Below are 11,172 nucleotides of genomic sequence, written 5' to 3'. Positions count from 1 at the left end.
GTCTGATACTAATGCAGAAGAAAAAACTAAATTCCAGCCCTTCTCAAATACAATCCTTCCTACCTCTGCATGGCATTTGTGATAGATTTGGAAGACTTGAGTGGTGCCAGGCTCCCTGAGGAGCGATCAGCACTTGTAAATATTGAACAAAGGCACACCTCAAGGCTCTGAAGCAATGAATAGCTACTTGTACGCTTACTCAGCTCACTTGGACAGTCAAAGTACTCCCACGTAGGTAAGCAGGCACACAGATCTCTACAGGTCTGGGTTTAGCTACATTCAGCTAAATGTAGATGCCTTTCCCTCCCTCCCTTTTCTCTCCAATAGAACGCAATTCATATTTGAACTTCACAATTCATTGTTAGTTAATTAACACCTTTTCACCTCTATTTCTTATGCAATTGTGTGAGTAACTGCTCTAAGAGGAAGCTGAAAGATCTCGAAAATAACACATTTGTTGAAGTGGAAAAGGAAACAAAAATAAAGGCATTATGATTGCTTTCTTCCATTAATTTACTCAAAAGTTGCAATGTTGTTTTCATGCCTTCAAAACATTCAGTTGTTCAGAGATTAATAGCATCTCATTTCACACAGATGCATTGTTAGATTTTTTGTTCATGAGGACTAAGCTATACCTCATCATCCTTACTGCTTATTTATTAAGACATTCTTGTTAGTCTAGATGAGTTTCTTCTATTCAATAGCCTATCTAAGCAAAAATCTACCTCTATAGGCATGAAATACCTACAAAATACTCTTTCCAGTGTATTTAAGAAAATGCCACAAATAAAAATGTGATTTACATGGATGTTACCTTGTGCACAAGTCTTTGACAGGTCAAAGGATTTCTCTGCACAAGTATGATGACTCCATTGTAAAGGCTAAATAATTACCAAAGTAATGCCAAATTTGATGTCTGTGTGTTTTGCCTAGGCTTAAAATTTAGTAATCTATTTTTCGGTGGTCATCTGCTTTTCTTCAACAATAATTGTGGAGGAACAGAGAGGAGATGTCATCCCATCTGAGACACTTATGTATGGGTGGACTGAAGTTTTCATCCCTTTCCATTTGTAGAGGGATAATTTAGGTTCAGTAGATCACCAGCAATACATATCAAAGATAAACTTTTTTCTTCTTTTCTTTACCAAAAGTAAAGTGAAAGTATCTTTTGCTGACTTCAAGAGTCACAAGAATCTTGTAGTGAACAAGTGAACAAGCTAAGAGTCCTTATATTTCCACACAAATATAGACAAAATTATAGTAATGATATACAGGCACAGTTTTCTTTCAGTTATGTTAAAAGATACACTGAGCATTTTGCCTTCCCAGAATTTGTAAATTTCCAAGGAATATTCTGTGGTATTTCTTCTTATAACTGGTGACAAATTTAAAAACCTATTAATATGGTAGTTACTGGTCAGCTGATGTACCTTGCTAACTTAGAGTAAAACCCCTCTTTATTATCTTGCTTTATAACAAATGCATGAAGTCAATGGAATGACTGTGACGCGCTGTTTCCACACTACAGTCTCAGGACTGTTGGGGAACACTGTCCATGAATACGTTAATTTAAAAACTCAGTTAATCTCTTAAAAATTTATTTGCAAAATGAACATAGAGACCTGCATTAAACATAGAAAAGTGCTGTGAATTTGAGCTGAGTTACTGTTGCTATGGCACCCTTCACTTGCTTCATTTTCAGTACTGCAGAAGATTCAATAAAATATCCTTATGCATACAAGCAAGTGCTTTGACTTTGGAGTTGTTCATAAGCTTTAAATTGGACATCTGCTGAAAGATCTTGTTGAACAAGACCTGTTGTCTCATTTCACTTATCTTTTCAGTTTGTGAGAAAAAAAGTATAATAAATGGTTTTTGTACAAATGGTTTGTAAACTATAGTTTTGAGTTTATGGGCTGGATATAGAGTGGATTTACTAACTATGCTGTTTTTTAGAGTGAATAGCTCTATGTGAACCTCGTGCTAGGACAATGTGATGGCTGGGAATGCATTGTAGAAATTCAGAATGTCTATTACTCTGATGAAATTATTATAGAAAATCACAGAAAAATAAGGCCAGGATTTTGAAAGACAAGGTATTCAATAACAGTTGCAGTCTAAAGTGCATCTGCATTTAAAAATTAATTATTTTTTTAAGACTTATTTTTGTTTCAAGTGTTTCTGTCTTTGTTCAAGAGTGTGATCACACAAACACTTGCGCAGCCTGTGATGGGTCTAAGGAATGGGAACAAGAAAGGAAGGGCAAAAGCAAAGAAGCAGAACAGGAGGCATCAAGGTAATATTGCTGCTGGTAATTTTGTGAAATAACAGACTAAGGCTACAGTGAACCTAGAATGTCGCTGAGTCTGTTGCTTTTTTTCAAAACACAATCATGTTTGTCTAGCTTCTTTTAAAGGGATTAAAATGGTAGAGATTCTAAGCAAGCCAAGCAACCTGTTCCTGCAATGGTCTTTCTCTTCATGTAAACATAAAGAAAAACTAATATCCATCACATACTAGTACTGCTATTATTACTACTGTTAATAACAATCATAATTCCCTTTACTTTGACTGCAAGAGTCCTTATTTTTAAAATAAGCATGAACATTGGAACAGGAAACAATGTTAATTTTTTATACAAAAATAATTATCTATAAAATATAGTGATCCATTTCAACTGTATGAATAAATGCAATGTTTACTCTACAAAATGCATATATAGTAATTAGTGTGTCTTCATTAACAACCTGTATATTTTCTAGATATTTTTATTTTATTTGTTATAAAATTCAGAAATTATATAATTAATCTAAAGCTCTATTAAAAGTATTGTGGAGTGTGAAATAATGTCATGTAACACAGGACTTGTCCATTGCATCTCACGAGACTGATTGCTTCCACTTCTAGCCTGCGCTCCCTATGATTCTGCAGTAGTAAGTGTATTTGCTATTTCTTAATCTTCTCACTGGCACTAGCTATAGCTACTGGGGCATCAATATGATCTGTGATCCTTCTTTTTCTGCTTCTTCATGTAAAGAGAAGCTGCATCTCTGGAAGAAATGTCCAACCAATAAATTGGCATAATTGATAAGTTAAAAAACCAGGTGAGAAACTATGCCATGACTCATTGCTAAGGATGGTAGTTTGGCTTATGCCAAGAAAACGTCTACCTCATGGTATTACTGTTTCATTTTGTCTACAAATTTATGTTTTAAAGAATCACTAAAATCTCTGAAGTTCCCAGAAACAGGGAAGAATTCAATGTCAGTGTGTTTTACCAATTTCTTTTTACAACTTTACGTGTTAGCTTTTCAAACAATTATCAGTGGGACTGTCCTGTAGCTCAGATGCTTGGGATCTTCAGGGATAGGAGACATTCTACAGAATGAATGTAAAAGTAAGGTTGGTTTTCTTAAAAAACACTTTAAATCTACTACTGCTTGGTGCCAGCTGATTTGAAGAACTGGCCATGACAGAAGCCACTTGTATGTAAATAAGAATATGTGAAACATGGAAAATATTTTATTTCCTGAACTCAGATCCAGATAGCTTACAAGAGAACATTTAAAATATGTAGTTAAAAAGGAAGGTGCAGCTCAATTTTAAGGATATTTTTGACATGATCATCATGATCAGGTTGGGATATATAGGATGAAAAAAAGACTGTTTTGAGGAACGCAATCTACATGAATTTGCCAGCTATTACTTTTGTGAGACAACCAGGAAATTAATCAATAAATAGAAGTGTATAAAAATAATTGCTTTTGTTGCACATAGATTTCATTCAATTTTCAATTTTCAGTGAACTGTCATCCATTTTCTATATCCCGGTTGTAATTCTGTAAGTGCTTTTCTTTCTAATATAGTTCAATATGCACTGTGCTTGAAGTGGGCTAAAAGACAAAGTCTCTTTTGCAATAGGTGGCAGCACTAGCTCATTATAAAGGTGGATGGGCTTCCCTCTCTTGAAGGGAACAGTTATAAGGATACCTGGGCAGCATATAGATTCTGTGCAAAATAACTGTTTAAGATTTAGAGATTCAAAATACAACCATGCTTTGGGTTTCTTTTAGGGAAGAAGATAATTTCTTACTACCCTCATGAACATTTTCTAATGCCTTGTTAGGGATTAATAGATTGAAACCATATTTTTATTTTAAAAAAATCATTAAAAATCCACTGAAAATTAGAACACATTTGTAAACCTTTGGAATGTTTTGCTCTTCTAATGAGAAACCCTCCTAAACTCAACTTCCAGAGCATCAGTTTCTAGAGTATTGAAAATCTACCACACTGATACCAATGTTCTTCAAGGATTTGCTGTTTTCCTCTGGTATTCAGTTGTATGCTATCTGCAGTTCTTCAGGACAATATCCTAAACAAATTCTGCTGAAGAAATGCAATCTCTGTTGCCTTTTATTTTTTCTCTTAAAGTTTTTCTACAACACAGCTTTTTTTCTCAGTGTCCTCACCCAGTCACTTATGAATGGTTCTTCTATATTTTACCCACATTCTTACATTCCTCCTTAGGCATTTTAGGTAAGAAGTATTGTGTCATCTTTAACTTTTAATAAATACAGGACAATCTGTATATATACATACTGTACAACACTAATGGTTACTGTTTTATGAACATCAATGGAAAATAATTCTTCCTATATTTTTGGTCATATTTTACAAGACTAGAGACCTAAGAGCATGAGCATCAAAGGCAACCAGAAAACTTGTGAATAGCAATCCTTTCCTGAGTCTCTGCTTGATAAGGAAGGTAAAAAAAAAAAAATTACTGTGTTGCTAGACATTGGCCTCTGTCATAAAATATTATTTATAGGCCTGGTAATCCCATTACTTTTTTGCATCAAAGTGTGGTTTTCTGAAAAAAAAAAATGAATAAATTAGTGCTGTCTGCTATTCTTTTATATTTACCTGTGCCTGAAATCAAAGCCATGCAATACAACATACAATGCAGTATGCCAAAGTCATAGTAAGACATCAAAAAATTTCCTATTAAAAAGCAAAAGAGATTATTCTACTGCTAAAAGCAAAAGTTTTCAAAGTTAAAGTCCAGGTTTTGGATTTCTCTGTTCTTCGGTAGTATTTCAAAATGCTGAGTGCCAACTCTAATTAACCTCAACTAAAGTCACACTTAAGGTCTGTTTTTCCTTAAAGAAATAAGACTATTTCCAGGTGGGTCCTTATAATTTTACTTATTTCTTACATTGTTTTTATGACTGGCATAGCTCAGTTAGTCCTATGTGATGGCTAAATATGACAATAAAATTGAACCAAAGCAGCAGGTAAAAGTTAACTGTTCCCTTTTTTCCCCTGAGATCTTTCACTGTATTGCTTCAGACACTAATGATTTAAAAAAAAAAAATTAACAGAAAAACAGAATCTTTAGAAATTCATTTGGAAATTCACCCAAAAATCTATAACTTTTTATGCAAAGTAGTGGCCAATCTTGATTTCAAAGAGCTTTTTTTTTTTTCTGTGTTTATATGCGGTGAATAAAAATTTTGCTGTTGAAATCCGAGATGAGCATACCAAGTATCTCATATTATTTACTAAAATACTCTTCAGATTTAGAGTGCTGTAAAGATCAGAATCCTATGGAGAGCCTCTCAAAGTGATTTTTAAAAGAGGCACTGCTTTATTTTGATGAGCTATGCCAAAACCGCACATATGCAACTGCCTTCTCTTGCCCACCCTTCCTCTTTCTCTTGCAGCAGCTCATCACAGACTGGACTTCACCCATATTGTGATCACAACATAGGTCCATAGCCCCTCATGCACATTCCCAGGTGGCTCAGAGGAAGGAGTGCTTGCCACCCTTAGGGAACTGTGTATCCCAGTTCTCCTTCATAGCAGCTACTAAGACTGGAAAATTACTCTGTGTAACTGCTCTTGCTTACATGACAAAGAAAGAGACATTTTATCTCTCTTGCAAGCTGAGAGCCATCTGAGACCAACTGGGTGCCCTCTGTAATGTTACTTTCTCCATTTTCCAAAATATCAGTTCTTATCCCACTAAATTTCTGAAATTTTGATGAGAAGCCCGATGTGTAGTAGAGATATTAGTAAAATTCTTATTTTCTTCTGTAGGCCAGGATATTAAAAAGACAAAAAAAAGAAAAAAAGAAAACAAAACCAAAATCCATAACCCCAAAACATATCTAGAAAATCAATGGTTTGTTCACTAGGGAGAAATCAACTTTTCCCGACTGATGGTAATTTATTCATTAAAAGACTTGGGCTTCAATGTAACTGCACTGGAGGATTTCAGTCAAGATCAGTAGTAAATTCAAGTGTGATAGCAGCCTGAATTAGAATGCTTCTCTCTTTATCCCTTCCAAACTATTTTTTCTCATGTTTGTTAACTTTCCTTGTGGTATATTAAATATTTGTCATTGTAATAGGCTTCAGAGCATGCTTCATTAATCATTGCCAGCAAGCAGCAATCTTGACCACTGCAGAAGTTTCTTTTTGCTCACTCCTGCAACACATAGAAAGAAAGGAAGGTTTTGTATTTTTCTGATGAAATGTGTGATAATTTATATTTGAATTAACCTTTCAGCATAATATTGACATTTATCTTGCTGACCTTGATCTGTTTTCTATCTGTCCTCAGAGGTTTAACTACTTTCCCAGGATGCTGCACCTGGGATGGTGGTGCAGGATAGCATGTTTATTTCATGTGGATAAATCAGAATCAGATGGGTGAACTGCTGAGATTCATTAATGCATTTTACAGTTGGTCTGCAAACGCTATACAGTCAATGTGGAAAAGGAGTTAGTGAAGATTAAGCAATTATACATTTTGATCAGCTGTTTGGAATGATCAAACTCATCTGAAAAACTGACATGAAAGGAAATAGGTTTCATGAGCTATTTCAGAGAGACTAGAAGGCCACTGATAACAAGAAGAGCAAATAAGGGGAAGACAAGACAAAACTAAGGAGACTGATCCCACACATCTTGGAAGACCTCTTGACAAAGCCTCATACAATTCTGATAGTGATGAATATAAAAAAGGGGAAGGTGTGTAGTTTTTCTCCTCTGTGTTTTTGTTCTGGCTGTAATTGTAAAAACAGTAGTAGAATCGTTGTGACCCTTGGCTTTCATGGGCTTCTGTTACTCCTTGGAGAGTTTATTGTAAATCATAGTATAACATGCCTGGACTTCTGGAAAATGAGTGTCCTCAGGATATATGTTTGGAAGAGAAGCATTAGTCCTAGGACTTTGGCAGTCAGATTAGACATTCCTAGTCCTCAAGACTGATGTTAAACAGAGCTCCTTTATGATATCATATTTAAAAGTCCAAAGACAGACTCAGTAATTGGACTTTATTGAGACTCATATATCCAGTGGGAGAGGGGGCCAAAAAACAGCCTCCTGAATGATCAATAGAGGCTGATCAATGAGGGATGGACAAAAAAATGCAGCCAGATATCTTAAAAAAAAAGTAAAAAAACACAACAAAAGAATCATTATTTAAGAATGAAAACCTTTTCTTTTCATTCCAAGAAAAGCCCAAGAAAAAATAACAAAGCCCTTAAGCTTTGGGCAGACACCAAAAGACTCTTGTTTCATTTTTGTGTTGTCTTCATTTTCTTTACAGTAACACCAGCCTGTTGTTACTCCATTTCAGCCACAGCTATTTTAGAAATAATTACATCACATAAATCTCTTCCTGGCATCTGTTTTTGCTGCCCTCTTTCTCTGTCCTCAGAGCCATAGAAAACACTTTGATCAATTAAAATTTAAAATAAAGAAACAAAAAAAATGTCTATTTCTGGTGATCAGTTAGTAAAAACTTATATTTTCATTATCCAGTAGTATCTTTTATGACACTACACTTTTTCCTTCTGTGTAGCTGTGATTTATGAGTGTCAATTTTGGTGATACTATAAAGTGATGGAGAGCAGTCAAGCTGAAAGATCGTTGATAAGTGCAAAGGATAAAAAAGAGTGTTTACAATAAGGCACTGATTTCATGACCTTTGTAACTGGTTACATTTCTCCTTTGTGCCAGTCTGGCTGTCTCTCAGTTCATGGTAATGTGCAGGGACTGCAAGGCCTGGGTAGGAACAATCAGGTCTAGTCATGTCCTCCGGGCTTGGCAGGTAAACCACATCAGAATACAGATTAAGCTAAAATTGAAATTGACCACAGAAAGAAAAAAAAAATAGTCAAAAAGCAGTACTTTTAAATTATTGATTATGTTCTCATAAACTTTGTCTTTTTGTTCATACAACTTCAGAATTTGTCTTCTGAGTAACTGCTGCTGCCACAGAATATACTTATACATTCAGCAAGAGATACATAGTTGAAACAGATTTTTGAGTGCTTAAGAGTCTGCAAGGAACAGGCTTTTGTGTCCTGAATAAAATATACACAGTAAGCAAAGTTATCATAAAGATATACTAAATTTCACAAGCTCAACAGTCTATGAAGTACCTAATTTTCTGATTTTTTAATGCTTAAAAAGGGTAAACAAAAATAACTTTGTCAAACAAGATTTTCCTGCGTGTCTTACAAGAAGACTTTTTCCTGTTTTTATTTTTCCTTAATTAATAAGCTCATCAAATTCAGTGACGGAACCATTTCCTTTGCATGTCTGCTTGTGACTCTTTCCTAGAAGAAAGGTCTGCAAGGTACATAAATGACAAATACAAAACCCCTCAAAACATGAACAAGTTTCTTAACTTCTGGAAAGGTTTGGGATTACTTTTATGTTAACTTTGTCGCTTTTGCTAGCCCAGATGATAATTCCGTCAAAAACTTTTAATGTGAAATAAAGAATCAGCAGGCCAATTTCATTTAGCATGAGGAATTTTCAAGGCAAATAACAGAGTTATTTGCACAAGCTAAGCAAATATTAGAATGCATAAGAAGAAACAAACCCAAGGGATGCAAAGTTAATGTCATGAACCATTAAAAATCTGGAGGGACTAATGAGGGAGAATCTACAAAAGCAATTTAAAGCTAAAAATCCTTTGTGTGTACTTTTATTGGACCTTAATCTTTCAGAAACACTCAGGAAAGTATCATCAAACTTGCAAAGAAGAACAAAAAGTTTAAAATGTCATTGGAGTGATTGAAAAAAACTGCTAGTTCCAACTCTTAGTTATTAATAGAGCACCTGTGACCCAGACTACCAAAATCTCCATTTTCACTGAGCCACTAAAAGCTGCACTTCAGAGTTGTGTTCATCTTGAAAGAGTCGATGACCACGGCAGATATATAAATAAGAAAGACACTGTGAGTATTTAGAGCTTTTATGCCATCATTGTTATTGTCCTTCTGGAGTAATTATATGTTACATTCCCCTTGACATTTGCAGTCTGTAGACATTTGCAGGGTTTTGGATAAGCTGTAAAAGGGCTCTGAACCACAGAACACTTTTGTGACTTGACCATGCCTATTTTGAGACTTCGGAGGTGGTTTTCAGCATCCCCTTCAAAAGGATGATTTGAGGGACCAAAGACTGCACTTTAGAGAGAACAGTATTTTATGCTGGAGGTGTATATTCAGGGTTTTGCAAATTCTGCACAGATATTTGTATCCACATGAGACAAAACAGACAGAAAGTGCACAGCAAGCACACTTGCTACAGGCTCTGCATTGGGAGTAGAGCTCATGGACACAGTAGCCATCCTATTGCTTGCTTTCAGCACTGAATTTTTTTTATTTGAACTGAAAAGATGTATTTGATCCTGTACTCTAGAAGCTGAAGGTGAGAGAGCTTAGGACTGAGACTGCAGTAAAAGGTATTGGGCTGAAACCTAAAGAAAGTAATGTTGCAGCCCTCACAGAATTTATTCTCAGACAGGGGTCTCAGAGCAAGGTTAGACTACCCAGAGGGAAGGTGTCAACACAACCCACCCTGGAGAAGAAGTCTTTCTTTGTCTCATTCTCAGAGTTTGGATTAAACTGTATTAGAACAGAGTAGAATGAGCATGTACTTTTCTACTTTCCTGGATTCAACTTCCTTTGTAGGACAACTCAGATTCTGGTCTTATAGGCATCCTCTGTGTTTTGGTGAGTGAATTTACACACTTTCTTTATCATGACCTATGGTCAATAAAGGAAAAGAGATCTTAAGCTGATTTTAGTGATGGACTTAATTTTGGCCAGCTCTGAGCAAAGGTGGAGGTTATGGCTGTACAAACTACGTATGGCAAATAGTTAATATTTGGGGTCCTGGAAAACCAAGCTATTACCACAACTGAGGGAGCAGTTGGCATATGTACCCTGGCAGCAGCTCTGGGAGAAGTGAGAGAAGCCCCTTCCAACAGCAAAGTTATTACCTTCACTTCACCCCCAAATCTGCAGACTCCAATTGCTAAGATGTTTCCTGAGTACAGAGAGCTTGCCATTCCTCAGATGGCATTACCTACCCTTTTGAGAAGCCTCAGACTACCTCTGAAATCCTTTTTTTTTTTTTTTTTTTTTTTTTTTGCCAAATAAATGATTATCCTAGAACATTAACTTGACTCACTTTGAGTAGAACTATTCCAGAGCTTCTACACGGATCTCCACCTTGAGGGATATTCTATGGGATGTTCTTTCCCTGGGTCAGAGAATCAAATGGTAATTTAGGTTGAAAAGGACCTGCATGCAGAAGTCATCTCGTTGGATCTCCAGCTCAAAACAGCATCGTCATTCAAGTTAGGTCTAGTTGCTATAGGCCTTCTCCAGCAGAATGTTGATTATCTCCAAGATGGTGTCTAAGCCAGGTGGAAGGAAAGTGTTATTTTTCTGCCTTGGGTTTAGACCCTCAGACTGTATGCTAACTTGCAAATAGCTGAAAGGAAACAAGAAAAAAATCTATTTCAGTCAATTGCTTTCTTCCTCTGTTTCTGGTTGAGACAGCTCTGAAGAGTAAAGAATGAAAATGCGAGGTGGGAAAGCAAAGCTTAGAATCCCATCAGGAATTAACGTTTTGCTTTAGTTTAGCCTCCATTGTGAAAGGCGAGATTTCAGCCACAGCTGGCATTTCCCAGTGCTTTACCTTCAGAGGCTTCCCTCTCAGTGTATGAGAGTTGTGGACCACCATTTTCCAGAATCAACCTCTCCTGAATGCAAAGTGTCCTGGACACTTAATCAGGATTTTGTTCAGAGGCATTGCCATGCCAGTATGCAGAGATACTGATACCTTATTATATCTAAC

Source organism: Motacilla alba, chromosome 1A (assembly GCF_015832195.1).
Source record: "Motacilla alba alba isolate MOTALB_02 chromosome 1A, Motacilla_alba_V1.0_pri, whole genome shotgun sequence".
Lineage (NCBI taxonomy): Eukaryota > Metazoa > Chordata > Aves > Passeriformes > Motacillidae > Motacilla > Motacilla alba.
This window is presented reverse-complemented; position numbering follows the sequence as displayed.